Source organism: Zootoca vivipara, chromosome 7 (genome assembly GCF_965207765.1).
Source record: "Zootoca vivipara chromosome 7, rZooViv2.hap1.1, whole genome shotgun sequence".
Classification (NCBI taxonomy): domain Eukaryota; kingdom Metazoa; phylum Chordata; class Lepidosauria; order Squamata; family Lacertidae; genus Zootoca; species Zootoca vivipara.
This window is the reverse complement of record NC_142590.1, coordinates 46930694-46942818: the sequence shown is the minus strand read 5'-3', so window position 1 is coordinate 46942818 and position 12125 is coordinate 46930694.

Genomic DNA, 12125 nt, shown 5'->3' with positions numbered 1-12125 from the left:
GTCTTAGGGTACAGGTTCAGGGCCCTGGAAATTTGGGATGCATTGTATTAGGGAACAAGTTCAGTTTTTCTAGACTGAATATTTAGTGTAACTAATGTTTGCTGAATCAAGCTCCTGACAGACATAGACGAGACAGGGACTGTTGCAGTCTCATGATAGTCCAAATCACAACCCAGGGGATTTGTGGCACCAGCATAAAATGGCTGTCTAAGAATGGAACTGCCCAAAGACCACACAAATCCTAGACACATATTTGCACCTCTTTCTCCTCCCCTCCTTCTTGTTCATCTTCTGCTTCTGCTTTAACACTTATTCAGCCAACTAGCAGAACAGGAACCTGTCCAAAGAACATAAGGAGGCCCTGCCGGTTCTAGTCCAACATCCTGTTTTCATAGTAACCAACCAGATGCCTGTGGGAAACCTGCAAGCAGGATCCGAGCACAACAGCCCTCTCAATAGCTCCGTCATGTCAGTGCACTGGTGCAACTACAGCTGCCTGGGGCTGATAGGAGCTGTAATCCCAAACATCTGGATGGCACTATGTCATCAAAAGCTGGTCTATAAGGCAAGGCTGTCCATCAGTTGGCTCTCTTTATGTAAACCAAATCCCCCTCCTTTCTCTATAATCAGAAGAATAATTTAACACGTGAAAAAGCCCTGCTAGATCAAAGCAAAGGTCCATCTGGTCCAGCATCCTGTTTTCCACAGTGTCCAGCTAAATGTCTTCAGAAACCTCACAGGTGGAGCATAAAGAGCCCTCCCCTTGTTGTGTCCCCCCCCCCAAGCATCTGATACTCGGAAGCAGGCAGATTCTGAATGGAACTCCTAATAAAATATAGCTTTATTTAATTCCTGCCCCTCCCAATAAGTACTTGAGACCACACACGTCTTTTGTGTGGTTAAACCACTGAGCCTAGGGCTTGCTGATCAGAAGGTCGGCGGTTTGAATCCCTGTGACGGGATGAGCTCCCGTTGCTTGGTCCCAGCTCCTGCCAACCTAGCAGTTCGAAAGCACGTCAAAATGCAAGTAGATAAATAGGAACCGCTACAGCGGGAAGGTAAACGGCGTTTCCATGTGCTGCTCTGGTTTGCCAGAAGCGGCTTTGTCATGCTGGCCACATGACCTGGAAGCTATACGCCGGCTCCCTCGGCCAATAATGCGAGATGAGCACGCAACCCCAGAGTCGGTCATGACTGGACCTAATGGTCAGGGGTCCCTTTACCCAGGGCCGTCTTAAACGCCCCTGCCGCTGTGGTGCGCCGGATCTCTCCGGCGCCCTCCCGCCCCGTTTCCCAGCGCGGTGGGCGGGTGGGCGCAGCGGCGGGCGGGCGGGCAGGCAGGCACAGCGCGATCTCTCTGGCGCCCTCCCGCCCCGTTTCCCAGCGCGGTGGGCGGGTGGGCGCAGCGCGGCTCCCACAGGCGCAGCTGTGCGGCGGACCGGCGGATCGGCCGGCCAGCGGGCGGGCGCAGCTCGCGGCGCCTTTCTGGCGGGCCGGCGCCATGGTGCCCTGCGCCACCGGGGGTCTACCTAGAGCCGGGCCTGCCTTTACCTTTATAAACATTTTGGCCTCTTTTATATCACCTTGCACAGAGTGCCCTCTGGAACCTGTGTCTGAGCATTTTGCCCAAGCCACCCTCACTTTAAGCAACCTCTCTTTATACGGTTGACAACTTTGTCAGATACTAGTTCTACGCACCAATTCATTGGCTTTCCTCTTAACTTCTATATATATATATGTATTATTAATGCTCCATCTGCCTTATGTTTTTTGGGGTTCACTGAGTGAACCTGACGGTGTGAGACATGTAATTATTAAGTGATTTTCCATTTCAGAGACATCATTTCACAGTTTTGCGCATTCATTTCATACATCAGATCATATAAAGCATCTCATGTTCTTGAAACTCCATATGCACAACAGTCACTTTCTATAACCTGAGGCAGGGAATAACCCAGGGTGTTGCTTCAAGCAGGTATTTTGATATATTTTTTTTGTGAATATCTACAGCATTATTATGGGACTGTCACCAAAAAGGGATATAAATAAGGAGGATGCAGTTTATCTAGGCTTCAGCACATAAATCACAGAGGCGGCTACAGAAGTAACTGGTTTACTGGTGAAGATTATCCAGCTGTTCAGAATAAGCTGCAAACAACACATATGCACACACAGTGTTGTGTGTTTGTTTGTTTGTTTGTGCTTGCTTTCCTTTGTTTCACTAATTAACCATACAGGAAGCCTTTATAGCTGAGGTCAGCAACTGGCAGCACCCAAACTCAGTTCAGCTCCTGGAACTATTGCCAGTTGGCCCATAGACCCATTTCCTCCCTTTTGTTATTCCTTCCCTCTCACTTGGCAGTCTGCTTGCTTGCTTGCTTGCCTGCTGCTGCTGCTACAGCAACCAGGTTGGACTTAAAAAAAGCCCGCTCCCAGCATGTGGCAAACAAAAGGAAGGGGGAAAACAGGAGAACACAGCAACCATCCATGCATTTGTCCATTAATTCTGCATTATCCAGAGACAACGTGTGTGTGTGTGTGTGTGTGTGTGTGTGTGTGTGTGTGTGTCCCCATCCCCATGTGGTTAATGGTTAACAGTGACTCAAGCTGTTTCCATACCTTTACCTCCCAGCCTTTTAGAGTAAGCTTTCTGCCATCATGGAGGAAGTAAGCTAGCAGTCCATAAGGGAGAAGGAAAGGCAGGGTAAAAGGGGGGCACAATTTCTACCCATGGAAAGCATGCGCCGTTTGCAAGTAAAGGCTTCCTTAGCTAACAAGGATTGAGGCCCAGAACTTGCCCCCAGGCATTCCTAATCTGCTAATTAAGGCGCTGACTTCTGCCAGATGGCTAGTCTGTTTTCTGTGCACTTTTTGTTTCTCCAATGCCCTCGGGGAATAAGGACTTTAAATTACACCCCGGGCTTGCCCTCCTTTTCATTGGACATTGTTTTCTCTTAGCCTGAGCTGAGTAAGCATTGGCAAACAAGCAATCAGCCGTTCTGCTGTTTGTGCTACCCTCAGAGAGGTTAAAGCAATTTCCTTCTTGACTTAGGGAGGTTCATTACAACATTGTATGAGGACCCCTGCAGTGATGGGATAACTGCTGTATAATTATGTAACTACCGTAAAAGCTTTGCTGAGATTAGAATATATTGTTTGAACTGATTTAGTGCACCAGCTATGTTGCTTTCAGCACCACAAAAGGTTGTCCTATTGTTCTCTGATATTAGGCTAAAGCTTGCAAGCTTGTCAATTTACTGCCAATGAAATAACTCAGACGCTGTAACAGGAAAGTGTTCCTTAAAATACACTCCAAGGAGGAATGCAACAGCCAGAGAGAAAACGAGATGAAATGCTGGGTCACTAAATGAGATAATACTGTTTTAAAAGAAGCAAAAGGCCAAGTGGAGGCCACCGGGTGAAGGACTGCAATTTAGAGGAAGTGCACAGTAAAAATATACAGAAAACCAGAGAGGCTAAAGAACTATGAAAAACAGTATCTACAGTAAATGCACCTGGAGTTAATAAGGAGTTGTTTTTTTCAACAAGAGGAGGAGGTTTGTTTTCTCCAGATGTCATTGTTGACCAACTCCTTGGCTGCTTTGCCTCAAGTTGGTAGGTGGAAAGGCATGGCACACCCTCCCCAAAGACCCACTGGTGCCAGTGAGAGCTCCCCCTCTCCACGCCAAGGCTAATAGCAGTACAGGGAGGGAGAGGGTGATCTTCTTGGAAATAACAGCTGAGGAAAGGGTTAAATTTCACCTCCACCTGTGATGTGGCCCCAGCAAAAAATACTAAATTTAAAAATCAACCTGGCATCCTTTCCAATGGTGCACTTGACATCCTGTCTAGTTGACCGTAAGCTTTTGGTCCTGCTACAAGTGGGCACCCCAGGCTATCTGCTGCCATTGTCTTGGCCATACCCACTGCTGATGTGCAGTCCCACCTCCAAGGAATGGCCAAGAGGCAGGGCAGCCCTCAAGCCCATCCTCATACGGATATACCTGTTAGGAACATTTGCAGCATTCTGCCTCATTGTAGAGTGCAGGAATAGATCTGCTCCGCAGGGGAGCTGCAATTTAGGGCACCAGGCTGGCAAAGGTTAGTATAGATGGCCTTTGGTGTCTTTCAAGCCCTGAATTTTTTTTCTGTGCGAGGGGCACCTGCCCACAAACCCTCCACAGTGGTTTGATTTTAAATACAGCAGGCTCTGCTTCCTTGCTGTCGCCCATTCAAGCCAATCTTCCAGAAGGAAATGAAAAGGGCCTAAGGCTGTACTCATTAGTGGGGCTAGACCACCTCGGCTGCCCCCTGGCACTAATTATACCACTGTGTACTAGGAGATGCTGCAGCTCAGCCGTACCCATCAGAGATGAGGAGGGTGAGAAGCACTGAAACAGTCCAGCTCTCTCTTCTCCTGCTCATTACAGTAACACTGGCATGACAGCCAAGCGGGGAGGGGGTGGAGACGGCACAGCGCTCAACTGGGTCTCCAGGGCACCTGGCTAATCCATGGCATCTAGTTCTGTCTTTAGTAATAGGCAGCAGCCCATAAATGCCAGCTGTCCAATTAGTCCTGGCCCCTGGCCCCATCACTAAGGAGGATCTCCTTCAAACCAGTATGGGACAAAAATAAAATAAAATCATTTGGCTCAGAGGGAGAAAATCTCACGGAGGAGATGAGAGAGAACCCGGGGCCGCTTTGTCAGGGATGACAAAATGGGATGGGAATCCCCCTTCATATGTTCCTGAGCTCTGAAGAGGTTGAGAGCAAAGCCCCAAGTTCCTGTAGGCCCAGCCCCCAAGGGGTGCTTTTCATGTTACTTCTGAAGATGCAGCTGTGCTTCCCTGAGCAAATGTCTGCAGATGGGTGCAAATGTTATGTAGTGGTGCACATGCTATGCAGTACAATATCTGAATCTGAGATAAGACCTGTGAAGGGCAAGACTCTGCCAGTTGTCCCACATTTTGCAGATATGGCTTCTCGGTTAGCTGTGAGCATGTCTTGGGTTTCTCAGTCGAGTGAAGCAGCACTGCTGCAGCACAGTAAGACCACCACTAGCAACTGGGAACACCTGGAAGGCTGAGGAAAATGTCTCACTGGGTAAAGGGACCCCACCCTCTTTGAACTGCATTTAAGCCAGGCTGGTGTGGCCCCCTTGGAGGACACAAGCAGCTGGGAAGGTGAGGTAAGATTGCAAGATTAAGCAAACCATCTAAGAACGTCTAATAAATTGACCTTTTGTGTTTAGAAAGTGATGGGAAATACATGAACAAACAACTAACGGGAAAAGCATATAAATGCATGTAAATCAGGATGAATGCTTATTGCCATGAAGCTGCTCCACAAACAAATCAGAAGAAACATTCAATAAGGACCATAACCTTTTGCACAAGCAAATCAGAATGGATGTTCAGTGAACAGGTCTTCAGAAGGAGACTTTAGAGGGTGGCGCTGAGAAGAAAGGTATCGAAACAGGAAGAATCAAGAAGGCAAGAGTTAGACTTGGGAGGCATTGGATTTAGAAACAAGGCGAAAATGAAGAAAAACTGTGTAACAGACCTAGTGGTTTGGTGGGAAAGTTGGGTAAAGAAGGGAGTGAGTCAGCCAATGGCCAGGAAGGTCAAAAACATGGAGGAAGGAGCTGGATATTGTTTTTGTGGAGATGTTAAGGAAGGTAGGAGAGGATATATGCACTGGGAGGGCATTCTTTCCTCCCATTCATCTCATCCTACCAGGGGCTTAGGAAGGTTGAGGATTGTGTGGAGCCTTGGACTTGCCTGAAGAATGTATGCTATAAAATAAAAAAAAATCCTTCAGTAGCACCTTAAAGACCAACTAAGTTTTTATTTTGGTATGAGCTTTCGTGTGCATGCACACTTCTTCAGATACACTCTGAATGTATGCTGTAATGTATGCTGTGTTGAGCATTGGTGGGCCCATTGACTGACTTCTGAGCTTCAGTGAGTGCCCCTTTGGCAACTGCTAGAAATAGCCAGACTTTGGGCTACATGAACTATGTAGAACAAGTGGGCAGACCCAAGTTTTCAGTGCAGTCTATATTTTATTATAAACAAAGGAGTTTGTCCCTTATGGGGTATTGGAGGAGTGAATCACATTGCAAGGAATTGCATTTCCACAAAAAGTGGCCAGGTGTTAGCCAGATGTATCCAAAGAGGTGTATTAATTAGTTTCCTGGGGAGCTAGTCCATAACAGCTCATTAATGGAGAAAGTGTTTGCTCTTTTCAGTTAGACACTGCATATTTTATCGTAAATGAAGTGTCTCAGATGACACAGAAGTAAAATAACTAAATTTGCATAGATGCACAAACACACACAAACTAATGTTTGTTGATATGTAACTATGCAAGTGTTGGGGCCGCATAGATCATCTTTCTTCAAACATTTCCTATACTGATATTAACCCCAGTGGCTGGGGTAGGGTGAGGTGAGGATTATAGTTTTAAAATGTCCTGTTCCTTTGAAATGACACATTTAAAAAGTCAAAGACTAGAAGTGAAACACTCCCCCCTCCTTCACATAAATGTCAATGCTGGCATTGGAAAATATAGCATTAGATCTAGCCCTAATGCCATTTGTGTTGAACAATGTTATGTACTGATGCAAATATGCTTTGTCACTTCAGATAAATGGTAGCCTAATCAGAAATAATGTGAAATATGTGACACAATGCATTGAAGAGTAGGCCTGCAAATTGCAGTGATGACCTAATAAAAGGAGGCTCTTGTGTCAAACAGTGTTAAGCCCTGGATCCTTTCATACTCAGAAATTGGGACCTCCCATTCAGAGCTCCTGTTCTGCAAAGGCAGAGCAACAGAAGCAAGTGGCTGTGCCCTGAAGTCCAAAAGGAAAAGAAAGATGCATAGCTTGAAGATCTTGCAGATGTGATTCTAGGGAAAGTCTCTGTTGTATGGTCACTGGGGGGTGGGGTGGGGGTGGTATAAGAGATAGCATGGCTGGCTACCTCTGATATCATGTTGCCTTAATCAACCTCAAGGTAAGCAGTGCTGGGTTGGAAATCACAATCATGCAGTCTGATGTCCTCCAATGTATCAGGATGTGAAAGCCATGTCTGGTTTTGATGGTACAAGGAGCATCTCGTTAAAATTTTGAGACCTTTTCTCTAACCCTCGCCAAATTTCTCTGGCTAATAAAAGGACCTTAAAAAGCAATATTGTCAGCAGTAGAAGCTAATGTTCAGAATGAGAATCTTTCAGGACCAAGCCAAAGAATCGCCTCCCTCCATTTTTCACTAAAGTATCCTCACTGGATGAAAAGAACTCTATCACTATAAAATAATTTGGGGGGTTTCAGTGGGGGTTTAAAATAGCTTGGATAGCCACACTATCCCTTCCTCCTTTTAAACCAAAATTACTTTATTCCTCCTCTCAGAAAAAGAAAATCTGCTCAAGCCTTGCTTTCTGCTTATGAACTTGGACTGAAGCCCATGGCCGACCTTCATGATCCCAATGGCCTTTTCTGCTGCATAAGCAGTTTTCTACAGGTGAGTGACTTGGGTCAATGTGTGTGAGGGGATTAAAAAACAAGAGCCAGTGGGCTATCCATTAAAGAGCTGTAACTCAATTAAGGCTATTGATTAATCAATGAGCGCAAGCATGACTCCACTCCTCAGCAATAACAAAAATCCAGGCTAGTGATGGACAACTGCAAATTATAGAAAGAGGAGCTGGTTTTCAGGGCAGACCATGAATGGTGGTAAAGGGGGTCTCTGCTGAAGATCACCAAGGGTCTAGTTAGCCAGACATGAGCTTGTCAGGCCTACTACTGCTGACGCCAATGATTCTCACTTCCCTTTTATTCCAAAACAACTTCAACTTTTCAGATTGTTGTCTGGGATGAAGAGCTAGAAATGCAACCTTTTTCTTAACTCTGTGAAGAGTAAAGTTGCCGGATGCAGAATCTGAATTGGTTCAGGTGTCTGCATAGGCAAAGCATAAATTTAAATAATAATAATGTGGTTTTTAAGAATTACTCAGGTCCAGTCTTTTGCATTCAAGCCTTGTAGTAACAAGGGAAGCCAGAGCTATTGGAATTTCCCATTTGCTGCTTTAAAATATTGGAACCCTCCAGCAAGTTTGGTCGCTAAGGAGATCTACAGATTTCAGACTGCAGGTTCATTGATATATGGCAGGCATGTCCAACAGGTAGATCGTGATCTACCTGTGGATCACTTTACGTCTGTGGTAGATCACTGGCTCCCTCCAAAGAAGCTCAACAACTTTGGCTCCCCTAAAAATGCTCAACATTTTAGCCCTTCACCCCCAAAACAGGGCTTTATTCCCACCTCAGAAAAGCTCAACAACTCTGACCTGAACCCCTAAAAAATGGGCCTTCCTCCTTCCTAAAAAATCTCAACAACTTTGACCTGAACCCCTAAAAAACAGGGCTTTCCTCCTCCCTAAACAACTTTGACCTGAACACCCCAAAAGGGGGTAGATCACTGCCAGTTTTTAACTCTGTGAGTAGATCGCAGTCTCTTCGGAGTTGGCCACCCCTGATATATGGTCATTCATGCAAATTCACACCTTCAGTGGCATATTTATTCTATGGTGCTGGGTTTTTCTCAGGCTCTGGATTGTGTTGAGTTTTGACAGAATGATAGATACACATCAGGCAGAACAGAATCCATTGCAGTCCCCGTCCCACCCGAATTCAATGTTGGGCTGTACTTTTCCTGCCGTAGTTTGATAGGAGAAAACAAGCAAATTCACAAGCAGAGCTAACTATGCTGTCATCAGGTCAATGAGCAATCTGGTGCAATGTTTTGCCAAAAGTATTTTTTAGAATTTGTGCTTAGAAATCCTCACCTGCTTACAACTCAGTAAGCACATTCTCACATTTGGATGTTTTATATTGTCACCATTTTATTGTCATGCAACAGCTCATTCCCAAACCACTAAAGTATTCAGAAATACAAAATTTAGTACTCGACAACAAAATTGTCATTAGGCCCTGTTCCTGAATATAATGGCCTGTAACCTGCCAACTGGACCAGTGCAGTAGCCCCCAGGTTCTCTCAGTGTTATTTATATTAGGTTTGTTTATATTTATAGGCCACTTTTCTATGCAAAGGACCTTGAAGCAGCTTACAGCAGCCAAGTAGTTCACAATAAGCACATCACAAAACATTGATTACAATATGATGCAACCAATCATGAAACAAGACTAAAAAGAGCGATCACTAGGTAAATTCAGCAGACCTCAGAAGATCAGAAGGCATGATGGAACGGACAGGGTTTTACTGATTCTCTAAAAATGTCAGCCAGCAAAACAGTAAGCCAAACTCATAATGAGAGAACATAATGAGAGAATACTGTGCTTATTGAATAGGTACAATATCCAAAACATAGAGCTGGAGGATGTTTTGCTGTTCCAGTGCACAACATGCCACTCTGTGTTCTACAAACTCTAGCCACTTCAAAGCAAACACTGAGTGCAGTGGTAGAACAACATTTTGCTTCACATATTGTAGGTCTCAGGTTCAATCCCTGATATCTCTAGGTAATGCTGGAAAAGATTCCTACCTCAGCAGCTGAACCGGGTGGGCCAATATTATAGCTCAGTACAAAGCAGCTTCCTATGTTCCAAGGGATCTCCTAAACATTTCCCATCGCAGCCCAGTATGTATGTGCCCAAACCGTGCCCTAAACTTTGTTCTTGTGCTGGTGGTGCGAACTGGATGTGTGTGAATAAGCTGTAAATGCAGTTGAATGAACCCTTGAAATCTCTTAATTGGAGATTCCAGGATCTCCCTTATCCTGTTCCTTCAATGAGGGGTTGGTTTCTGCCAATCCTCATCCCTCCATCCCTCCCCTAAAGATCCAGATCTGGTGCATGAGTTCTTCTCCCCAGTGCCAGATTATATGGTTAAATCAGCTGCAACAACAAAAATGCAAGACTTTGTGCTAGCAAATGTCAGGCAGAAATATTAAAGGAAGATGTCAATTTAGCCCATTAGTGTTCCAAGCCATGGACACCGTCCCTGATCTTTAGAGCTTATACCTCAATCCTTGGCAGGCAGCGATGATGAGTCCTGGGCATGGAGAGTACGTGTACAGAATTATCCTAACCAGGTTTATTTGGAAGCAAGTCTCATTAATTTCAATTTGCATCCACTTTCAAGTAATTATGTTTAGGATTGCAGCCCAAGTCTGACTGGTGATTTAGAAACGAAGCCTCTCCAGAGCTGCAAGAGTGTGACTGTCAATAGCATGCAAACCTCTGACCAAGAAGTCAAGGGAGCAAGGGATTGCCAAAGGCAATGTCCACTTACACCCTTAAATAACAAACACAGGTTGAAGCCACTCTGCTTCCTACCCTGTTCCTCCACTGTTTCTCCTGCTGACCACCCTCTTCCTCTCGATCACAAGTTCAGATTGTGTGTGAAATGCTAACATTGCATGAGATTGGCTTGAGTAGCAAATTTGGGGCTTTGTTTCTTTACCATCTGGTACCTGGGCCTGACAGTTCATCTGCCACAGTTCCCCTGCTAGCACTGTGGGCACCTGTTACTGCAAATAATTCCTGGACCTCTTAAATGCTGAAATTTTCACCCTTCCAGAGGGAGTCTAGAGGCTGGATGGTTTTAATAGGACTCAGAAATAACCATGTCATTGAGCCCAAACAGATGCTCAGCAGTAGACTCCAGTCAACCAATAGCCTGATGTACCGTAGTTGTTGTTGTTTAGTCATGTCTGACTCTTCATGACCCCATGGACCATAGCACGCCAGGCACTCCTGTCTTGCACTGCCTCCTGCAGTTTGGTCAGATTCATGTTCGTAGCTTCGAGAACACTGTCCAACCATCTCGTCCTCTGTCGCCCCCTTCTCCTTGTGCCCTCAATCTTTCCCAGCATCAGGGTCTTTTCCAGGGAGTCTTCTCTTCTCATGAGGTGGCCAAAGTATTGGAGCCTCAGCTTCACGATCTGTCCTTCCAGTGAGCACTCAGGGCTAATTTCCTTCAGAATGGATAGGTTTGATCTTCTTGCAGTCCACGGGACTCTCAAGAGTCTCCTCCAGCACCACAATTCAAAAGCATCAATTCTTTGGCGATCAGCCTTCTTTATGGTCCAGCTCTCAGTTCCATACATCACTACTGGGAAAACCATAGCTTTAACTATACGGACCTTTGTCGACAAGGTGATGTCTCTGCTTTTTAAGATGCGGTCTAGGTTTGTCATTGCTTTTCTCCCAAGAAGCAGGCGTCTTTTAATTTCATGACTGCTGTCACCATCTGCAGTGATCAAGGAGCCCAAGAAAGTAAAATCTCTCACTGCCTCCATTTCTTCCCCTTCTATTTGCCAGGAGGTGATGGGACCAGTGGCCATGATCTTGGTTTTTTTGATGTTGAGCTTCAGACCATATTTTGCACTCTCCTCTTTCACCCTCATTAAAAGGTTCTTTAATTCCTCCTCACTTTCTGCCATCAAGGTTGTGTCATCAGCATATCTGAGCTTGTTGATATTTCTTCCGGCAATCTTAATTCTGTCTTGGGATTCATCCAGCCCAGCCTTTTGCATGATGAATTCTACATATAAGTTAAATAAGCAGGGAGACAATATACAGCCTTGTCGTATGCCTTTCCCAATTTTGAATCAATCAGTTATTCCGTATCCAGTTCTAATTTTGAACCAATCAGTTATTCCGTATCCAGTACCATAGTTAGGCACCCTTAAGTCAATTTGAATCAATGGACTTTGTCACATCTACTACACAGGACAAGGCAGCAAAAGCTGGAGGTGAGAACAGGAAATCCATGATCTTTAGCTGAAGGGGAGAAGTCCGTCAGCCCAAGTGTGGCTGTCAGCCAGGAAGGCACCTGGAATGGCTAGACTCCCTTGCTGTAGCCCTTGCTTTTGCCTATCTAGCCCTTTAATTTTTTAGTCCAAAGGCTCCCTGGCCTAAGGAATGCTGTGAAGCAGGGAAAGTGCTACGGACAGATCAAAAGGCCACTTCAGTATCACTACTTTTTATTAGCTCAGCAGTTTTTTCTTATTCCGGCCTGGCTCTGCTCTCCTTAACAGGAGTAATAAAAAGAGATGCCATGCACTCACAAGGTGCCCAGGGCTTGCAGTCGGTCCT